Consider the following 22,130-nt stretch of genomic DNA (forward strand, 5'->3'; position numbering starts at 1 on the left):
TAATGTGTCTGTGTGACATTTGTTGTTTTCAGAGGTATCAAAAATGAAATAAACTGTTTAGTTTGAAGTTCAGTACAAAAAAAAATTGATAGGGGAATGAAATAGACACCGATCCTGCAAACTTAAACATACCCATACCTCAACTGCACTACCTTGAGTTGGCCCATTTATATTAAGTGGCCTAGTTGCAAAGCATATGCATAATTGTTTATAGGATCGGGGCTGTTAAGTAGCAGTCTGAAGTCTGAAATATTGAGATCCAAGTTTTTTGTGACTGGTAACAGGCAGAGAATAACCAGGAGCTCGTAATAATTACCATTATTGGTTTACTGTATATTGTTTCAGCAGTGGATTCCATTTGCTGAATCCAAATATAAATGGTTTATTTTGCTTAATACTAATAAAATTAACTGCTGAACACAGCTAATTCTTAGTGTAATAGGAAAGTCAGAAATTTGAATGTTCTTGATTGAATTTTTGGTTTTTAAAATATTTATTTTAAAGTTTTGGTTTTTTTGTTTTTTGTTTTTTTTGTTTATCAAATTGGTAGTTGTGGGCTAACAGGAGCAAATTCAAACATTTCATATTGTCAGGGCCGGATTAACACAGGGGCTTTAGAGGCTGCAGCCTAGGGCCCCGGGCTAAGGCGGGCCCCAGCACAGCAGGGCTCAGGCAGGCTGCCTGCATGCTGTGGCCCCACACTCTCCTGGAAGTGGTTGACTGCTGGCACGTCTCTGCGGCCCGTGGCAGGGGAGGTGGCGACGCGCACTGCCCCAGCACCGTCCCCACAGCTCCCATTGGCTGGGAACCGGCGAATGGGAGCTACGCTTGCAGGCGCGGGTAGCACAGAGACACGTTGTCCCCTCCCCCCAGGGGCACGCAGAGATCTGCCAGCAGCTGGCCGCTTCTGAGAGTGACGTGGGGCTGTGGCAGGTAGGTAGGTAGGTAGGCAGCCTGCCTGCCTAAACCCTGCTGCGCCGCCTGGCGGGAGCTGCCTGTGGTAAGCACCTCCTGGCTGGAGCCTGCACCTCGCACTCCCTCCTGCACCCCATCCCCCTGCCCCCGGTCCGAATCCCCTCCTGCACCCAAACTCCCTCCCAGAGCCTGCACCCCTCACCCTCTCCTGCACCCCAACACTCTGCCCCAGCCTGGAGCTCCCTCCTGCACCCAAACTCCCTCCCAGAAACAAACTAATATAATAGCTGTTCTAAGGTAAGAAGTAGGCTATTTTGAATTAACTATATTCTACATGTTTTAAGACTGAAATGTGACCACAGAATGGCTTTATGTTAATTAAAAGGCAAGTTTAGTATAGTGTTAATGGCCTCAATGCCATAATTGTGGTGATTTTGTTTTAAATTAGGAAAAAGACTTGTATATAGGGGCCCCATAAAATCTTATAGCCCGGGGCCCACAGGAGAGTTAATCTGGCCCTGAATGTTGTTAGCAGACTTGTTTTTCTTGTTTATAGGAAAAAGTGGTGTGCCTGATCAGAAACTAAGTTGCTGCAGAATACAGTACAGTATCACCTCATTAATTCACTTTAATGATGGGAGACCAATTGCAGATTAACATACTTTGGCTTAATTAACATTCTCATACAATGCATAGCAATTTAAAAAAAAATTCATTATAACAGGAGGTTGGATTTACCACAATCACAGTGAAGTTTTCTCAGCTTCGATTAATGGTTTTGTTTGAAAACTATTAAAAACATTCAAAGCCCGAGCAAAGTTTTGTTGCCTTTCCAGGGAATGAAGAAAATCATTTGTTATCCAAGAGGTATTATCGGAAAATAGCTGTTCTCTACAAGATTTTTCAACCTGGAGGCCTCCTAGTATTGTTTAGTAGTGTATTTCTGCTATCGTCTCCAGTTTCTGGTATTAAGGAGCACAATTTCCAGACAATCTTGAATCCATATTGTAGGTTCTGCGCATGTAATTTAATCTGAAGTTTGGCATTCAAAGGGGTAAAACTAAAGGATATAGAATGTTTATTACAATATGCAAATACAGCCAAATAGGAGGATAAAATTGATGTTATGCATAATGAAGCCTGCTATGGAAATTGTAGATGTCTGTTTTGTACATGATATCTCTTTCCTGAATGTCTCTAATGAAGTCCAGAGTTCTAAAGAAAGGAGAGATCCAAGTGTCAGATTAGTCATGTTAATGAGTATTCTGTATATTTAAGCTAATTATTTCTGCACAATTCCATAATCTAGTTGTGTCAAATTTATTGCTTTATTTGGATGACATGTCCATTCATCCAACTATGACTCCACAGAGTTACAAAGGGTTCCGCTTTAAATTAAAAAAAATAATAATAATAATAATCATCATCATCTTGTTGTGGAAATATTGGTTTCCCTCTCATTGTCCTTTGTGACCAGCTTTATATTTGAGCTATTTTATTGTATTTTCTAATGAACACTGCATTGTTATTGAAATATAGTAATTTGATTATTATTATGATGATGTTCCTGGTACAAGTGAATTAATAGTGTTAACTAAATAAGGACCATCCTTAAATACTTCCACTATGGCAAGAATTATAAATTAAAAGAAGTGTTCTTCTGTCGAGCCTGAACTGCTGAAAGAAATAACTGTTTCCAGTATAGCAGTTATTAAATTATATTTAAATGAATCAGAAGGTTTTCTTTGTTTTAGTTCTAGGGCTAGCAAATTCCTCAGCTCACAGACAAGGGGAAACTGATCAGTTACCAGCTGTAGAGAGTTGTCCTTCCAAAATAATGCAACCTTTAACTAAGCGTACAAAGATCTACTCAAAGAATGTTTGTTACTGAGGCATAAAGTATTTTAAGGAGGCAGTAGCTGTATAATTTGGTATCTCAAACTGTGAAATAACTTTGTTTTTTGTAATTTAAATGTTATGGGAGCAGTAGTAGCTACTTCATAGTTAAGATTGAAGTTAGCTTCCTATCATAAAACCTAACTTTCAGTCACTCACCACAATTTGAACTCTTCCATCCCCAACCAAAAAATCCCCACCAATCTTCCTGAAATTTTACATGCTACATTTTATCCCCAGATAGACTCTTTCTGGGAAGCTTGGTAAAAGCCAGAAAAGGAGTCTGTCTCTTCCCTTTCATCCTGGCTGGTGAGATAAGGGATTCTAGAGTTCCCTCCAGAGTGTGTGATAAATTTGAAACTGTCCCAGGCTTTTCAATTTGCTATGTAAAGAAAGGGGGAGATTCTCTCTCTCTCTCTCTCTCTTTTCCCCCCCCCATCACTCTCATTTTCCCTAGCTGCAGTTACTGCACCAGGGGAAGTTCTGTTGTCTCCCCCTTGTATCCTCAAAGCTTATTCCTGGCAATTAGCTACATTTAGTTGTAAATAATAAACGTTTCAATGGTTATACCAACCAATGAGACTGAATCTTGTACAACCAAAAAATATGATTACAGTCAATGATTTAAATCAAGGTTTCCTATTTTCTAATTTAAATTGGGGATTGATGTAAAATTTTATTTTAAATGTATCCTAAGGCTAGGAGGCCCAAAATTTGATTTACTTGGAATAAGACAGCAGTCCAACATTCATCAACAATCCTGATAGGACAAACCAGTATATATGTACAATTAAGACAAGACAAATTGGTAAGGAAAAAGATATTTCAGAACTCTCAAATAGTGCCTAAAAAGCTTTGTAAAATTTAGGTAGGGGTGGTGGTGTGAGGGGGAATCTTGGTGTCCTCCAGTAAACCATCACCAGGATAGTGTTTGGTGGATCATTAACATCATATACATTCTGGGAGGCAGTCTTTTTGGTTTTGCCAACTCGGTAAGTTCAAATGGGAATGGGTGAATCCAGTGGAGACAGCTTTTGTGAACTTTAAAAAGTATCTTACAAATATACAAAATGTATATGAACTCCTTTTCTCCATATATGTAATGAAAATATTATTTCACAGATAAAATGCAGTAAAGTATGTATTCAGGCTCATATTGCAGGCCATCCTCCTAATGTGCATGTGTCTGGCAACAGTGGTATTATTTTCTTCCCTGTGCCTGCCATGGCAATTCTGAGACACAATGCTACCCTAACGTAGGCCAAGATTCAGCAAAGCACTTAGGTGTGTGCTTAAATGGCTTGGTGAATTGGGGTCTCATTGTACTTGTATCTGTAATTCTTCCACCCACTGAGAAGCAGGCAGTGATTAATTTTGTCACAGATTATTTTAATTGATCCATCTGTATTTAATGTTTTCAACATTTTGGTAAAATGTTTTCTTGAGACAGAGTGTAATTGAAGTTACAGAGAATGGGCTAACGCAAACCCCTAACTGTCAAGGCACAATGAAAAATTAGGTGAGGCACCACTCTCATCAAATAGAAGAGGCATGAGCAATTAAACTAACACACAGTTATTGGTGCTATATTTTTAATTTATATTTTATAATGGTTGAATGTTTGTACAGCACCTAGCCCAATAAAGCCCCGATGCTTACTGGGATAAACAAAAAACAGATCCTGCAGTTAAAGAGCCTAGACTAACAGTAACATACAAACAACATATAAGCAAAATATTGTCATAGTTACATATATTGGATTTCCCCAAGCCATTATTTTCTCTCTTCCCACTTCTCTCTCCAGGGGCCTCACCCAACTATCTCTACCAGTGCTAATCCAGCATGTCCTCCTTCCGCTCTGCAAATCCCACATATATTTTACTTTTGTTCTTAACCCTTCCTATTATGTTAGTGCTACTTTTTGGTTTCTTCTAATGCCTTAAGTCTCACTCTTTCTTTAAATGTCCCTCTCTAATCACCAGAAAAATGCTTTTTACTGCCTTCTGCTTTCACATATAGTTCAGTTCAGTTTTGCATGTGGACATCAGAGGATTCTGAAAGCAACCTGAATGTCCTGAGTCTTTGATGGCATGACACTCCCCGTGCTCTGCTGCTGCTGTAGCTGCCATTGCCTCAGTCTCTGCCTTCCTGGGGGAGTAAGGACCTTACGAGTAACATATCTTGTCATTGCCAGTTTCATTACAGTGACTCAGTGTCTCTATCCAGAATACACTTGAGTAATTAAATTTTGTTCAGTTCACTTTCAAAAACAACATATGCTCATGTTTAGGGAGCAATCTGGATCCTGGTCTCTTGTATTATTTTTGTGTTAGGGATAAAGGTATTAGTTTAGGATTAGAGCCAAGGAGTTCCTAAATGATTTCTCAATGTCCATTAAAATTCAGTGAGGATTTTGTGACCCATGTTGTTGTGTTTGAAATAAACACCAGCTGTTTGGTTTTTTGGTTTTATTGTGTAATTAGTAAAAACAAACATAGTCACTTAAACTTGTCGCTAAAACTAAATACTAAAAATATTTCTATTTATCTAAGGATTAGCAATACAATTAGCGAATTGGAGCTACAACTGAAATTGAAATTGAGTTAATAAATCAACCAATTGATGACCATATGGAATGGACTCAGCAACTGTCCAAAGCATTAAATTAACACAATCGAGATTTAAATCATGAAGTTAGCATAAGACTTGATTAACTGGTATCACTGGAAACTTAAGGAGACACCATCTACTTCCCTGCCCTTAGAAGTAGTGCTGAGTTCCCTTCAAAGCTGCATATTACCAGGTGACTTTCACCATTGGCTCTTTCCCCATCTGATTTATTCACTGTGATACAGAGTGGTTGACCACCTCTGTCTGCCCCTTTATGGGCAGACTGTGTGAGGTAATATCTTTTAGTGGACTAACTTGTCTCTCTAATATCCTGGGACCGGCACAGCTATTGCATACAACAGTTTCTGCAACATTCTTATGGCCCAGGATAGCACAAAGTGCTTTGAAGTAGGATTTATTTAATCTATATATACACATGCTATTTCTTTGATATTCACACACTCATTCACACTTTTTAAAAAGGAAAAGTAAATAATATTGTGGATGTCTCCACTAAAGGAAAAAATAAGTGTTACTTAAAGAAGAAGTCTCTTCAGCTTGCATGGTCTTAGCTTCAGGGCTAGGACTGCAGTTCAAGGATCAGGTGATGTCATCTGGTTGGTATCTCATGCCGTTGGGCTTTCTTTGGCTCTTGGCTAGGCCAGCTGGCATGGCCTGTGAAGTCTTGGTCTCCGCTTTCCTTCAGCTAGCTTCAGGACATAAGATGCACCTTTTTCCCTGTTTACTTGGATCTTTAAGGTTGCAACTTCTGGGTCGCTCCACCCCATGACAACTCACTGGAAATCTTCAGAGCAAATGGGGATTATAGGCCTGATACCCCAATAACATGATCCACTCAGAGTTGAGGGGTGAGCAAGCTGACTTTTAAATCGTCTGAAAAGTGTTTTACTGACAGTTCTATGATACCATATAGAGTACCACCAACTGCAAGTGTAGGTGTCCTGATAATACAAAAAACATGGAATCAGTAGGGGATGACTTAGAAGTGCTGAAAAACACATCTCTTAAATTTGGGGTGCCAGTTAAGAGATGCAGCAGATTACATTCCTCCTTAGGCTTCTACATGCTTTGTGCAGGATCAATGGTGGTTGTTGTTGTTGTTGTTAATCTTCACCCATACTTCCAGTCATGAATATTTTCACGCAGCATTTACAAAAATATTCTGGGCCTTGCTAGCAACATTGGGGAACTTTACTATTTTAGCCTGGTAAAAAGTCACTTCTTGGCAACAGAGCTATCTTAAGCAATACAATTAAAGGTTGTTACAAAAACTTCTATTTTCTTGTGTTGCATAGGCTTACATCAGATTGGCTTATTTATCTCATCTGTCATGCTAAACATCTTCTCAGAATATACTTGTTAGTGGATAATTTTGCAATCTAAGAGAAGGTGACCATGATTTGGTTTCCTAATAGTATTGAACTGGACAGGTGTTTAATATCCTTACGTGGTTCATTGAAGTATCAGCACACTATTGCAGGCATGTAATGCTCGACCTGTGGCTGGATTTGCTGAGCAGAAATCTGTCATTTCATCAAAGGTAGATTTTTGAAATTTTGAGTAGCAGGACTGCTAGGCAATGTACTGAAGAAACAAGGAAGTAGAAATTGTTGGAACAACTATGTTCTATGTAGTGCTTAACTGAACAAAAATGTTTGCTCTGTTAACACTTTTCTGTCCTTCAAGTGCACCCAAGTTCCCATTCTGTCACAGTGGGTCTTTTGTCAAGTTTTTTGGAAGCTAGAAAATCTTGAACCTTGGGTCTGTTAGTGTTGCAAGCGCATAATGCGTCATTTTTAATATAACTTGTAATGTCAAGATCTTGGCTACAAGATGTGGATCGAAGCCGTGTCCTGGCTTGAAGGGGGCTTGATGACCATCTGGACTAAACCTTGTTAAAGCTAGAATCAGCAGTCCATACTATTATCATGCTATAGAATCGTTGGGAATTGGGGTCGGGAGCTGCACCGGGTCAGAACCAAGGCAGTCAGCTGAGGTAGAGTGAATGGAACAGAGGCAGGGCAAGAGATGACAGGAGCAGAGCAGGGGACCAAGAACCAGGATCGGGAATGAGGCAAGGTATCAGGAGCAAGGCTGGAGCCGGGAACTAGGAGCAAGGCAAGGTATCAGAAGCACACAGAAAAGTCTGTTGCAGCAGTAAGCTGAGGATCCGCCTGGTTGCACAGACAACCTCTAGGCGTTTTCCTTAGGCCTTAAATACTGTTCCTGGGTTACTCAGGAAATGCAGTAGGCACTGACAGGACATCCAGTCATGCTCGAACCCATAGGGCTCATAGACTGTCATTACCTCTTCGCCAGAGCTGTTGGGTGGTGGGGTCGACACAGCAGTTTGCACACCTGCGTTCCAGACCCATGGATCCTCAGATGTAATCTTTCAACTGGTCAGTCACTTTCTGAGATTGCTGGCATATAGGTAACGTGGCAGTCAATCACAGAAACATAGAATTGTAGTGCTTCGAGACCCGAAGTAGTCATCTAGTTCAGCCCTATGCTGAGTCAGGATCAAGTATACCTTAACTATCCCTGACGTGTTTCTCCAGCCTGTTCCTAGAAACCTCCAGTCATGGGGATTCCACAACCTCCCTTGAAAGCCTATTCCAGAGCTTAACTATCCTTATAGTTAAAAAGTAGGGCTGTCAAGCGATTAAAAAAATTAATCGCATGATTAAAAAAAAAATTAATCGCGATTAATCGTGCTGTTAAACTATATTAGAATACCATTTATTTAAATTTTTTGGATGTTTTCTACTTTTTCAAATATATTGATTTCAATAACACAGAATACAAGTGTACAGTACTCACTTTATATTTTTTTATTACAACTATTTGCACTGTAAAAAACAAAAGAAATAATATTTTTCAATTCCCTCATTACAAGTACTGTAGTGCAATCTCTTCATAAGGAAAGTTGAACTTACACATATAGAATTATGTACAAAAATAACTGCGTTCAAACAATGTAAAACTTTAGAGCCTACAAGTCCAATCAGTCCTACTTCTTGTTCAGCCAGTCGCTCAGACAAACAAGTGCATTCACGTTTGCGGGAGATAATGCTGCCCACTTCTTGTTTACTATGTCACCTAAAAGTCAAAACAGGCGTTTGCATGGCACTGTTGTAGCCAACATCGCAAGATATTGATGTGTCATGCTTCAACCACCATTCCAGAGGACGTGTCCATGCTGATGACTGGTTCTGCTTAATAATGATCCAGAGTAGTACGGACCGACACGTTCATTTTCATCATCTGAGTCAGATGCCAACTGCAGAAGGTTGATTTTCTCTTTTGGTGGTTCGGATTCTGTCGTTTCCGCATCAGAGTGTTGGTCTTTTTAGACTTCTGAAAGCATGCTCAACACTTCGTCCCTCTCAGATTTTGGAAGGCACTTCAGATTCTTAAACTTTGAGTCGAGTGCTGTATCTTTAAGAATTTCACATTGGTAACTTCTTTGCATTTTGTCAAATCTGTAGTGAAAGTGTTCTTAAAACAAACACATGCTGGGTCATCATCCAAGACTGCTATAACATGAAATATAGGGCAGAATGCAGGTAAAACAGAGCAGGAAACGTACAATTCTCCCCAAAGGAGCTCAGTCAAAAATTTAATTAACACATTATTTTTTTAATGAGTGTCATCAGCATGGAAGCATGTCCTCTGGAATGGCTGCTGAAGCATGAAGGGGCATACAAATGTTTAGCATATCTGGCACGTAAATAACTTGCAATGCCAGCTATAGAAGTCCCATGCGAACACTTATTCTCTCGTTCAGATCATAGAATCATAGAATATCAGGGTTGGAAGGGACCTCAGGAGGTCATCTAGTCCAACCCCCTGCTCAAAGCAGGACCAATCCCCAATTAAATCATCCCAGCCAGGGCTTTGTCAAGCCTGACCTTAAAAACTTCTAAGGAAGGAGATTCTACCACCTCCCTAGGTAACGCATTCCAGTGTTTCACCACCCTCCTAGTGAAAAAGTTTTTCCTAATATCCAACCTAAACCTCCCCCACTGCAACTTGAGACCATTACTCCTTGTCCTGTCCTCTTCTACCACTGAGAATAGTCTAGAACCATCCTCTCTGGAACCACCTCTCAGGTAGTTGAAAGCAGCTATCAAATCCCCCCTCATTCTTCTCTTCTGCAGACTAAACAATCCCAGTTCCCTCAGCCTCTCTTCATAAATCATGTGTTCCAGACCCCTAATCATTTTTGTTGCCCTTCGCTGGACTCTCTCCAATTTATCCACATCCTTCTTGTAGTGTGGGGCCCAAAACTGGACACAGTACTCCAGATGAGGCCTCACCAATGTCGAATAGAGGGGAACGATCACATCCCTCGATCTGCTCGCTATGCCCCTACTTATACATCCCAAAATGCCATTGGCCTTCTTGGCAACAAGGGCACACTGCTGACTCATATCCAGTTTCTCGTCCACTGTCACCCCTAGGTCCTTTTCCGCAGAACTGCTGCCTAGCCATTCGGTCCCTAGTCTGTAGCGGTGCATTGGGTTCTTCCGTCCTAAGTGCAGGACCCTGCACTTATCCTTATTGAACCTCCTCAGATTTCTTTTGGCCCAATCCTCCAATTTGTCGAGGTCCCTCTGTATCCTATCCCTGCCCTCCAGCGTATCTACCACTCCTCCCAGTTTAGTATCATCCGCAAATTTGCTGAGAGTGCAATCCACACCATCCTCCAGATCATTTATGAAGATATTGAACAAAACCGGCTCCAGGACCGACCCCTGGGGCACTCCACTTGACACCGGCTGCCAGCTAGACATGGAGCCATTGATCACTACCCGTTGAGCCTGACAATCTAGCCAACTTTCTACCCACCTTATAATGCATTCATCCAGCCCATACTTCTTTAACTTGCTGACAAGAATACTGTGGGAGACAGTGTCAAAAGCGTTGCTAAAGTCAAGAAACAATACATCCACTTCTTTCCCTTCATCCACAGAATCAGTAATCTCATCATAGAAGGCGATTAGATTAGTCAAGCATGACCTTCCCTTGGTGAATCCATGTTGACTGTTCCTGATCACTTTCCTCTCATGTAAGTGCTTCAGGATTGATTCTTTGAGGACCTGCTCCATGATTTTTCTGGGGACTGAGGTGAGGCTGACTGGCCTGTAGTTCCCAGGATCCTCCTTCTTCCCTTTTTTAAAGATTGGCACTACATTAGCCTTTTTCCAGTCATCTGGGACTTCCCCCGTTCGCCACGAGTTTTCAAAGATAATGGCCAATGGCTCTGCAATCACAGCCGCCAATTCCTTTAGCACTCTCGGATGCAACTCGTCCGGCCCCATGGACTTGTGCACGTCCAGCTTTTCTAAATAGTCCCTAACCACCTCTTTCTCCACGGAGGGCTGGCTAGATGATATTGTAAATAAGAAATAGGCAGTATTATCTCTCGTAAATGTAAACAAACTTTTTTCTCTCAGCGATTGGCTGAACAAAAAGTAGGACTGAGTAGACTTGTAGGCTCTAAAGTTTTACATTGTTTTGTTTTTGAGTGCAATTATGTAACAAAAAAATCTACTTTTGTAAGTTGCACTTTCATGATAAAGAGAATGCACTATGGTACTTGTATGAGGTGAATTGAAAAATACTATTATCATATTTTTACAGTGCAAACATTTGTAATAAAAATGTGAGCACTGTACACTTCGTATTCTATGTTTTAATTGAAATCAATATATTTGAAAATGTAGAAAAACATCCAATGTATTTAATAAATTTCAGTTGGTATTCTATTTAACAGTGTGATTAAAGCTGTGATTAATCACAGTAAATATTTTTAATTGCGATTAATTTTTTTGAGTTAATTTCATGAGTTAAGTGCGATTATTCGACAGCCCTATTAGAAAGCTTTTCCTAATATCTAACCTAAATTTCTATTTCAGCAGATTAAGCTGAGTACTTCTTGTCCTATCCTTCAGTGGACATGGAGAACAACTGATCACTTTATAACAGCCTTTAACATATTTGAAGATGTTATCAGATCCTTTTCTCCTCCACCTCCCAACCTCCTCCTCATCTTTTCTCAAAACTAAAGGTGCCCAGTTTTTTAACTTTTCTTCAAGGTCAGGTATTCTAAGCCTTTTATGAGGTTCATGCTGCAGATTTTAACCTTATGAGATTTGTTAAAGATTTTGGGGTGAAGTAGTACCATTTTCATTCTGTCCCTATTGTAAATGTTTAATGTGAATGGTGACAACGAAGCCAGTGAGCAAATACTGTCCTCATGACACTGGTGAAAAGGCCAATACCTGCGTGACTGTTTTGTACAACTTAATGTATATTGGGAATTTCCAAAAAGAGAAATAATGCACCATGGCTTAATGAAGCGAAAGTGATTTGACTTTTTCTTCTGTAGAAAATGGCATTAGATCTATAGCTGCCATCTCATTTTTTCATGAGTACAGAGCAGAGCATTTTATCTGAAGAATGTTAATTACTTGTGTTTCTGCAATAGTAATGGAGCATGTAATGCAGGCTGAAATCTTTTTACAAGTCAGTAGGTCGTACTGGTGGGAGACATAGGAGATGTGGCAGTAGAAAGAAGGGTGACACAGAGCTGCTGATCTTAGAAGTATCATCATTATCACAGTTATAGCTCTCTTCCTAGTATCAGATTTCCATATTGGATAGCAGGCTCTTCAGTGATGTTCCTATAGGTCTCTTCCTCGACTTATGCTTTTATGATATGTACAAAATAGGATATACACCTCTACCCCCATATAACGCTGTCCTCAGAAGCCAAAAAATCTTACTGCGTTATAGGTGAAACAGTGTTATATCGAACTTGCTTTGATCCACCAGAGTGCACCCGCCTCCCCCCCCCGCCCCGGAGTGCTGCTTCACTGCGTTATATCCAAATTCATGTTATATCGGGTCGTGTTATATCGGGGTAGAGGTGTACCAAGGTTCAGCTGTGCTGACTAAGATAGACACCATGCAGATGGGTTTTGTTTTTTGTTCTGAGGGCGCTGGACTCTTCTGTGGGCCTTGTGAACAGGCAACATAAATGACATAGCAGAAGATGTAATATTGTAGCAAGGTTTTGTTCCTTCATCACACTTGGATCTGAATTTCTATAATACATACAGTTGTAGAGAATGTTGATGGCCTTTATAGGCCATGTCCGGCATGGAGTGGAGTATCAATTTAAATTCCTTCAGGCTTAGTAGAAGACAAGTTTGTATGAAATTAGCATCTTGCAGGACTGGGATCTGGGTAAGAGAGATCTCAAACTTTTTGTGTAAGGACTAGATCTAAATTAATATCCTCTCAGGAAATGAAAGAAGTTGTAAATAGAGCCAATTTTTAATGTTCTAGGTGCAACAAAATGTATTATGTCTTGCTTAATATTTTTTTGAGGTTTATGCTCATCATCAGAATAAAAAATTAATTATGCATGAATGCTGCTAAGCTCATCTCCAGAAGAATAATCAGGAGTAGCACTGCCTTTATGTACTATGTTTGATCCTCAATCCTTCAAATAGCTGCATGTGTGACTACAAGTGGAACATAAACTCTCCTCCCTCCCTCCCTCCCAACAAAAGCATGAGTGGCGTATTTTATAATTAAGGATACAATTCTGTCAGAGGTCATGAATTCCATGACTTTCCGGGATCTCTGTGATTACTTCTGGGAGAGGGCTGAAGTAGCTGTCAGCCCTGGGCTTGCTGGAGCAGTGGCAACCGGAACAGCTGGCTAGCAGTCAGCCCTGAGAAGCTGGAATAGCTGGCTGGTGGCCAGCCCCAGAGCACTGGCTGGGGCTGGGTTAGCCCCTGTGGGGTTGGAGCAGCAGCAGTCAGCCCCTGTCGCAGGAGCAGTTGCCAGGCTGGGGCTGGAGCAGCTGCAAGCCCCAGCAGTGCTCTGTTTGCCCTCTCTCTACTCCAGGGTATTTTTAATAAAAGTCAGGGACAGGTAGTGGGCTTTCCTGAATTTTTGTTTATTGCCCTCAACCTGTCCCTGACTTTTACTAAAAATACCTGTGACAGAATCTTAATCTTATTTATAATCCCACTGCATTCAGTACCAGTTAGTGTTTGGGTCTTTCTTACCACAACAGGATGTGATTTTTTTTTTTTTTCTTTAACAAGATTTTTGGCTTCTGTCTTTTGACTTTTGCCTGCCTGCTGAGACTTTGGGCTTTTTTTCTTGAAGATGGAGTTACTATTCCTACCTTTTGATTCTGGCAAGATGAAGAATATTGGCCCTTTTTTTTTAATGATAATACTAGTTGTTGAATTACCGGTGATAGGTGCCTATGGCTTGTACATTTATTTACTACATTTCAATCTATAATAAACGAGAGCTCCAGCCATCTGAGTTGTTCTTCTTGATACAAGTAGAGTATTTACACAGATTTCAAGGCACAGGTTTTCTTACACACACACACACACACACACACACACACACACACACACACACACACACTATATATATATGTATGTGTATGTGTATATATATGTATATGTGACCAACCATATACAAACAGTGAGGACTCAAATTGCTGGGATTCTTACCAGTAAAGCAGTTGTATCAATTGGCAGCATCTCTCAAGGGCTCAGAACATGAACTGATGGGACATACTGTAGGTGTCAAAAACTTTGTGCTCTATGGCTAAAGGCAGAGCTAGAGTAAGGCATAAATACTATGGATCCATGCCTGGGTCTGTGGCTCATGGAGTCATGTGATTACATTAGCACTGGTTTTCTATTTAAAAAAAGTGAATCTCTAGCTCTTTTGATTACGTAAAACATGATCAGAGTGTAACCGATGCTGTGAAACCTATCTTGAGTCTGTAATAAGCCTGGAACAATAGCTCTGAAAGGATTGAACAGCCCTGTTCATCTCAATGGAGTGTTGACTCCAAGATCGGTTGCACTGAGGGCCCTTGCCAGCACCACCCCAACAAGAGTATGTATGACTGGAGAAAAGTGGGTGGGTAGGGGGAAGGTTCCATTTCTACTCAAAGTGAGCTGAGCATTATTAGGCACTTAAGCATGGTGGATGGGATTTTCAAAAGTACTCAGTGTATATCTGCTCTTCCACTGGGCATAGCTTTCCCTCCACCCACCCATCCAAGCAGATACAGTCTGGAAGAGCACATACACACTCTTCTGAATTTAGAGTTCACTCTGAGAGAGGCAGAGATGGCCCTTGCTGCTTCTGGTAGGAAGAAAGGTGTCCCATGCCAGTGTCCTTGTCTCTCTGGGAGAGGAGTGGCCCCTGCCACTGCCACTCCAAGTGGTGTGCAAGGCCATGGTGAGGCTTTGTGTCATGGTATACTTCAGGCCCCAGATTGTCTCAATCCAACCCTAGCTGTGGGAGAGACAAACTTGCTACCCTGAGATGCACTAAAACTACCCCGTTAAAGACAATAGAGATTATATAGGTGTAACAGAATCTGTTCCTGGTGGTTTTGCATAAGGAAGGAAGAAATTGACTTTCAACTCTCAGCTTCTGTTTGTGGAGTTGATGGTTACAAGAAAGGAAGTTTAATGACAAGCTGTTCTCAAAGCCAGGAGGATCACCAGTTCTCTGGGAAGATAAGGGGTTACTTTCTGAACATCTAGTGATCAACCTAGAAGGTGGGGAGAGAAACAATTTTTGGAATTCTGGCCACTAGGGACAGAAGGAAGAGAAGAAAGAGATAGAATGAATCATCTTGCTTACTGCCCTTCTTGACCCTTTTTTCTCATCTCTCTTTCTCCAGGCTTTCTCCCCTGCCTGTTTGTGTTTATCCTTCTACTTTTCCTTCTTTGTATCTTCATTTCAGTTTGTTTTCTTGCTAGAAGGAGAGATGAAAGAAGGGATAGCAAAGAGAGGACAGAAGTGACTGCAACTCCATGCTTCTAGCGTGTGGGAGGTAAACAGCAGAAGGAAAGCGGGTGGCCTGGGGGTTTGGTACAATTGATTGATAAATATTGCCTCCTACTTCCTGATGGTTAAAGCCACTGAGACCCAGAGAACAGTCATTTAATTCACTTCCAGAAATAGTCTTTAGAATTCATAGTACTTGCAAAACAGCAGCAAAATAGGTTTGTTTTTCATTACTCTCATCCCTTATTCCCACTGTTATGAAGTTTTGTGCTTTGAATGACGGCTTTTATCAATGTTAAAAGTACTGAGTGAGACTGATAGACATCTTTTAGCAGGTAACGTGGTAGAAGAAGCTTTTCTTAAGAACAGGGCATTAACTGCTGACCAGCTTCAGTGTCAGACTTCTTTGTATATGAGTTGTTCATATTCTTAATTATTGATTTAATAGGAATTTACCTCTAAGAGTTGTTCTGTTCTTTATTTGTAACTGAATGTAAAGCCAGATCCTCGGCTGGCATATCTCACAGTAGCACGATTAAAGTTTATGTACACCAGCTGAAGCTTACGTCTGTAGTGTATATACACAAAATCAAGACTTTGTTCCTGTAGCCAATACATTTTACTGCACAGCAAACATTTTCCCCCTCCAGTCATCTTTAAATATATTTTCCCCTTTGATTACTTTACAGAGCCACACTTCGATGGAAAAAGGAGTCTTGTTCTCACAGATAAGCAATAACTTAGTCTTCACTAAGCAAATAAATTGTGTAAAACACACGGGGATAAGATTAGTGGCAGTGGGCATGGCTACACTTGAAACTGCAAAGTGCTGTCGTGGGAGCAGTCCCGCGGCAGCGCTTTGACGTGCAAGTGCGGTCGACTGCAAGCGCTGGGAGAGAGCTCTCCCAGCGCTCCTGGTAATCCACCTCCACGAGGGGATTAGCTCCGAGCACTGGCAGCGCGGCTCCCAGCGCGAGGAGCCTATTTACACTAGTGCTTTAAAGCGCTCTGACTTGCTGCACTCAGTGGAGTGATTGTTCACACCCTTGAGCCAGCAAGTTAGAGCGCTATAAAATGTAAGTGTCGCTAAGCCCAGTGATGCTTTTAATGCCTTTTGCCGAGGCACAATCAAACATAAGGCTACTGCAGAGCCGTCTGTTTTATATATCAAGCGCAGTGGATTAACATTTCTGTATTTGGATACTTGATATATACTTGGCTGTTGAGCAAATTTATGTTGATACTTTACTCTTCCTTAGTAGATGTTACTATATATGCAGTTTATATGTTTTTTGTAGGTGCTCATCACCAGTTTCATATGAAAGTTTAACAAGTCTTTTGTGACGTTTTCCTTAATACACGTAGTGTACTCTAATATTAAACATGCAGTTCAGCTGATGCTGGTCATGTTTGATACAGAAGAGTAGCAATATGCTAAAGTATTGATATAATAGTTTTTATATCTGTTGTACTCTTGTATGGCCATGTATGGCTTTTCTTTTAATCAAATATTTTCCACACATTCTTTTTCAAATTTGCCATAACATTTTGAGACTGTTAACTATCGGATATGACTTAATGAATCATAATAACTTAGTTATCAGTGATACTCTGATAACTGGATAAGGATGCTATCCAGTTAATATAGTAGTTGCCTATCATATTAACATGCATAACCTTTCTGAATCTCAACTATGTATATTTTTAACTTACTTTTGCCAATATTTGTTTAAAGATGTGAGTCAGATTCTGCTCTCATTAACGCTAGATGAAATCTGGAGAAATTTCAAGGTAGTTGCTCTGGATTTTCACCAGTTTAACAAAGTATGCAGTCTGGCTGAGTGTACTTCAAATCCACCTTTGCATGTTCTGTTTCCTGATCAGGATACCGGTAGAGTACCAAGTGCAGCTTTTATTTCAAGTGTTTCAATTAGGGAGAATTTTCACTAAAAAGAAACAGCCTGTGTCTTTTGCAAAATTTGGTACGATGTGATTTGCAAACAAAATGGATCACTTATTCTCAAAAAGATATAGGACCCGATTTTTTGTCTAGAAGAGAGGAAGGGAAGTAGGCTCCCTGATTCTCAGAGCCAGTTTGCTCTGGTCCTGCTGAGGATTAGAGTAGCTGAAGAGTTGCTCTAACTTCTGTCCAATAGGGAACCTATGCCATCGGAGAATATGTGATGGAGAAGTCATGCTCCCTCCTTACAGCTGATACAATTGCTATGCAGGTGTGGGAGGATGGGGCTGGCACCAGGAGTTGCATCAGTCTTCTTTACAGTGGTGAAGAGGCCTTCTGCACCAGGGCAATTCCTGACTGGCTTTTTACGGCCAAAGTCTGTCCCTTTTGAGACACTTGAGTGCTGCAAAGGGCCTGGATCTCAGTTGATTATATGGCCCATGACCTGTAATTTTATAAACGGGTATTTCAGGATATGAGATTTTCTGTAGATATCTGGCCAAGTGCAGTGAAGTTTTGATTTTAGATGAGGATAAATGGCTAAACAGTGCAAAATAGAGTTTCAGGTTCCTAATTATATTTTGTGTCCTAATCATCAACATTCAGTGGGATGGTCAAGAATATTGTCTTTTGGGGATTTATATCAGTAACTTGTTGAGATTCCAGTCTATATATTGCCCTCAGCGATGTTGTGTGTTAGTAGTGCACTAAGTAACATAACTAACATCTGTCACATGTGATATGTTCTCTGTCTCATTCTGTACCCAAGGGGGAAATTGTGTGTGCAGTGTAGTGTTTTGTTTTGGTAGGATTTTGGTTTTGGGGGCATATTTTTTTTTAAATGTGTATATACTGCCTGTGTGTATGTTAGAGAAAACAAGGTTAAAGAAGCACTCCTTGTACTTGGAATGGAAGGTAATGAGATTTGTGGTGGTCCTTAGTTCCTGTGGGAGTTTGTTCCACAATCTTTAAACAGTCCCCAAGAAAGCTCCGTCTCCTGCACAAACTCAGTTTATCTTTCTGGAAGAAGGTTCCAGTGTGTCCAGTGCGTGGAGTTGTTGACCATGGTCTTCATCCTGAAACTTTATTTTGATATTAGAAAATTGATCAGTAAACATGATGTGCAACAAAGGAGCTCTTACAGTTCAGTTTAGCAACCTTTCTCCTTTGGTAAGATTATTATAAATATAAATATTAATATAAAGTAGTCCTCTAATTGCCTTATAGATATTGTTTATTGTTTGTATTGAAGTAGTATCTGTTCTATTAATTTAGATGGAATAAACGGACCAAAGGTGTTAACATAAACCCAGTCACTATCCAACATTAAACAGTGTTAATCAACGTTCAGAATTTGGTATAGAGAAACCTGCTTAGTACTATGACAAACAATTCATTAAAAATCATTTTAACCTTTTATTGAAAACATTGAAAGAAGGAAAAACAATTAACATTTGAAATGTAAAGTATCAAATAAGGCTTTCATTTTAACAGTCTTTTTTGTTCCCTTTCCTTTGGCTGGAAAAAGTTTTAGAAGGAGAAACCACTTCAACAGTCTCTTAGATAGTATCAAAGATGGTAATAACTGTCCTTGTGGGGAAAAGAAAAGTTAGTTGGGATGGGCTGCCATTGGTGCTGCGGTTTTTAAAATTTAATCTGAGATTGAAAAGACCCCGTGATTGATAGTCTCTTAGCCCTGGTCTACACTAGGAGTTGAGGTCAAATTTAGCAGCATTAAATCGATTTAACCCTGCACCCATCCACAGGACGAAGCCCTTTTTTTCGACTTAAAGGGCTCTTAAAATCGATTTCCTTACTCCACCCCCGACAAGGGGATTAGCGCTAAAATTGGCCTTGCCGGGTCGAATTTGGGGTACTGTGGACACAATTAGACAGTATTGGCCTCCGTGAGCTATCCCAGAGTGCTCCATTTTGGTACTGTGGACACACTCTGCCGACTACATGCACTTAAAGCATTTGTGGGGACACACACAATCGACTGTATAAAAACGCTTTCTTCAAAACCGACTTCTATAAATTCGACCTAATTTCGTAGTGTAGACATACCCTTAGATGGTAGCAAAGATGGTGGTAACTGTTATCTCAGGTAGGGTTTGGGATTCAGCTGAAGCAGGTAGGCATGGTGATATCATCTGGGTCCCTTTCTTTCTGGCCCATTCTAGCCAGGAGATCACTCAGGAATCAGGTTGATGAAGGCCTGGGGACCTGGGAAATGGTCTGGGTGGCAGCCACAATGGTGAAGCTCACTACAGTAGTTTTCACCTGTTGTTCCAGTCTGTTCTTGTTGTTGGTCTTTCATTGTTCTTTCCTACTTTCCCCAAAAAATCTTTCTTTTAAAGACCCCAAGACCAAATGGGAACTGTGGGTGGAATAGCCCATCTCCTCATTTTGTCCACCAATTAGTCTTAATATCTGACATTCCAATTTTGTTTCTTTAACTTCTGGTTCCACATCTCCTGTTTTTAACTAGCATAATTTCAACACAGTCCTCGAATCAAGTCAACTTGGCCTTTTTGTTTAGACTAATTCAGTTATTCTGTCTCCCTTTAATACCTTTACTCGTCAACATTTGTTGTTCCAGGTTATTGTAACATCTTACGTACCTTTACCTACTTTTTACAGTTGAGCTCACAATTTGAGTAAATGTGTAGGCCCAGTTGTCACAACACATCCAAGAGGTCCCAGTCAAGGTCAAGCTCCTTTTGTGTTGGGCACTGCACATGTTAAGGGTTAAAAATAGTTACACGCAGTAAAGGAGTTCAGGATCAGGTTGGTCGTTGGTCTAAAGTTATCTTTTTAAACAGTTTCCATCTTTTGCTTTGTTTGTGCCATTAGAGTCTGATCTTGCAATATGCTTAGAGTTCACAGTTCTCATTTCAATCAGAGTTGAGGGTGCTCAGCATCAAGCCCTTCATGTGCAATCAGGAGTACTATATCATTAGTAGCCTAGTAGAGAGATGTGTTTTTTCTTTAGTAACCAGAATTTTATTGGCATGTTATAATTAAGATTTCTCAAAATCACTGTGTTGTGGTGGTAGAGATAATCAGCTGCTGAGTCTCAACAGTACAGCACATGCCGCTTCAGTGTGAGGCCACAAAACATACTAGGCATCTGTTTAAATCAGATAGTCAGTCCTTTACATACAACATTGCTGTGGACCTGTTATAATTGTTTAGTTGCATCAGTAGGTTTGCTGCATGTCATAGTTTTGAGAGCAGCTCTCAATATGAAGGGGCTGGACCATGCCTTGTGGTTGCGACATAAAGGACACCCAAAATATTTTTGTAGCTGACTTGAGAGCCATGACACAACATAATAGTATTGACATGTTTGCAGTAAAGCAAGATGGGTGATAGAATTACCTCAGATTTTATGACACATGCATTTATCAACAGAGCTTAAGAATTCTTATTCTTTGCACATACAACTTTAATTCAGCTTTTAGTTAGGTGGAACAGAAGAGACAGAACCACTATAGGGTCTTCTCAGTTTTATTTAGTTCCCAAGAACTCTGACATCCAGGCACTATTGGACCTCTAAAGCTCTGAACAGACCCTTTCTGATCTCAGGTGACTTGATGGCAGACTACATAAGCACCTTCAAGAGAAAGGGCCCTTTATGACACCTTCACAATTGTCTAGATCCTAGAAGATCATGGATTCTTAATTCACCATGAGAAGAGGACTGATGACCAATCTAGAATGGGTTTTCTCTAGGGCAGGGATCTCTGGGTTAGTAAGGATAATGGTGACAATGTGCCAGGTTGGAAGGCTGGGAAGCATTCTTGCAATTCATTCAGAGAACTTCGGATGTCAGATTTTAGTTTACAAACAACAACAAAATGGCTGTCATGCAACAGCAGGTGGGAAGGAACAAGATAGGGGATCCTCCTCCATTGGATACCTCAAGCCTTTCTAATCTGGGCAGGAATCCTCTTTTATGCTTGCATGCCTTCAACATCAGAGGCAAACTTACTGTGTGGCAGACTGGCTAAGCAGGCTGCTGGTAGATCCAGTGGTGTTGGATCCACCTTCCTATGAAGAAATTCAGCTAGCCTAAGGTAGAACTCCTTGCATTTAAAAAGTCAAGTGCAAAATACCTACGTATTCTTTGCTTATCAAAAGGATCCAAGAGCAATAGCCCTGATGCACAATTCCAGTCTTGTTCAAGTACTGCACCTTCTCTCTCATATGCTCCCAAGTGAAGTGTCCCCATCTCACCTTTTGCTCTCCCTTGTTAAGTCTCTTGTGCTAGCTTCCTGCTTTACTCCTTTTTCTTAGTTCTTGGATGAACTAATAATAACAGCAACAACAGAGTTATTAATATGTTTGTGTGTAAATTCTGGCCTTAATTTGGAATGGGTAAATGATATGCTTGGGAAGGAGATGAGAGAAAAAATGCTTAATAATTCAGTTGTTTTTTTAAAACATAGTAGTAGTGGCCTCATCACAATCACTAGAAGCTATCTAGAATTAATTGAAAACTAAAGTACTGTATGTAAATAGGTTGATATTTTTGAGAACTCTAAAGAATTTATTTTTAAGCCCAGCAAGGTCTGCATTTCTGTTTGCAGTTGAGTTCACTAATTGCTTGTTTCCCTTTAATGTCTCTCACTGTCTTTTCCCCAAGGGGATCTATTTTAGGTATTCAGAGTTTCTTTAAAAACTTATTACCTGCTCATCCTTATATTAACATGTTGGATGTGCAGAGTTCATAAAAACATTGAAAACTTTTACAAAGATACGTTTAACTGGTTTTTCTTTTGTCCCTCTGTTGTTTAGACTGCCTAAGAAGGAGTACGGCGGAAAAGGATCTGGGGGTCATAGTGGATCACAAGCTAAATATGAGTCA

The 22,130-nt window shown here is 40.4% G+C and overlaps 1 protein-coding gene across 5 annotated transcripts in view; it reads left to right on the forward strand.

Annotated features, from left to right (window-relative positions):
- Positions 1-22,130, forward strand: part of ERBIN (erbb2 interacting protein) — a 208,224-nt gene that overhangs the window by 92,391 nt on the left and 93,703 nt on the right. The window lies entirely within an intron of this gene.

This window comes from Natator depressus, chromosome 5, assembly GCF_965152275.1.
Source record: "Natator depressus isolate rNatDep1 chromosome 5, rNatDep2.hap1, whole genome shotgun sequence".
NCBI lineage: Eukaryota > Metazoa > Chordata > Testudines > Cheloniidae > Natator > Natator depressus.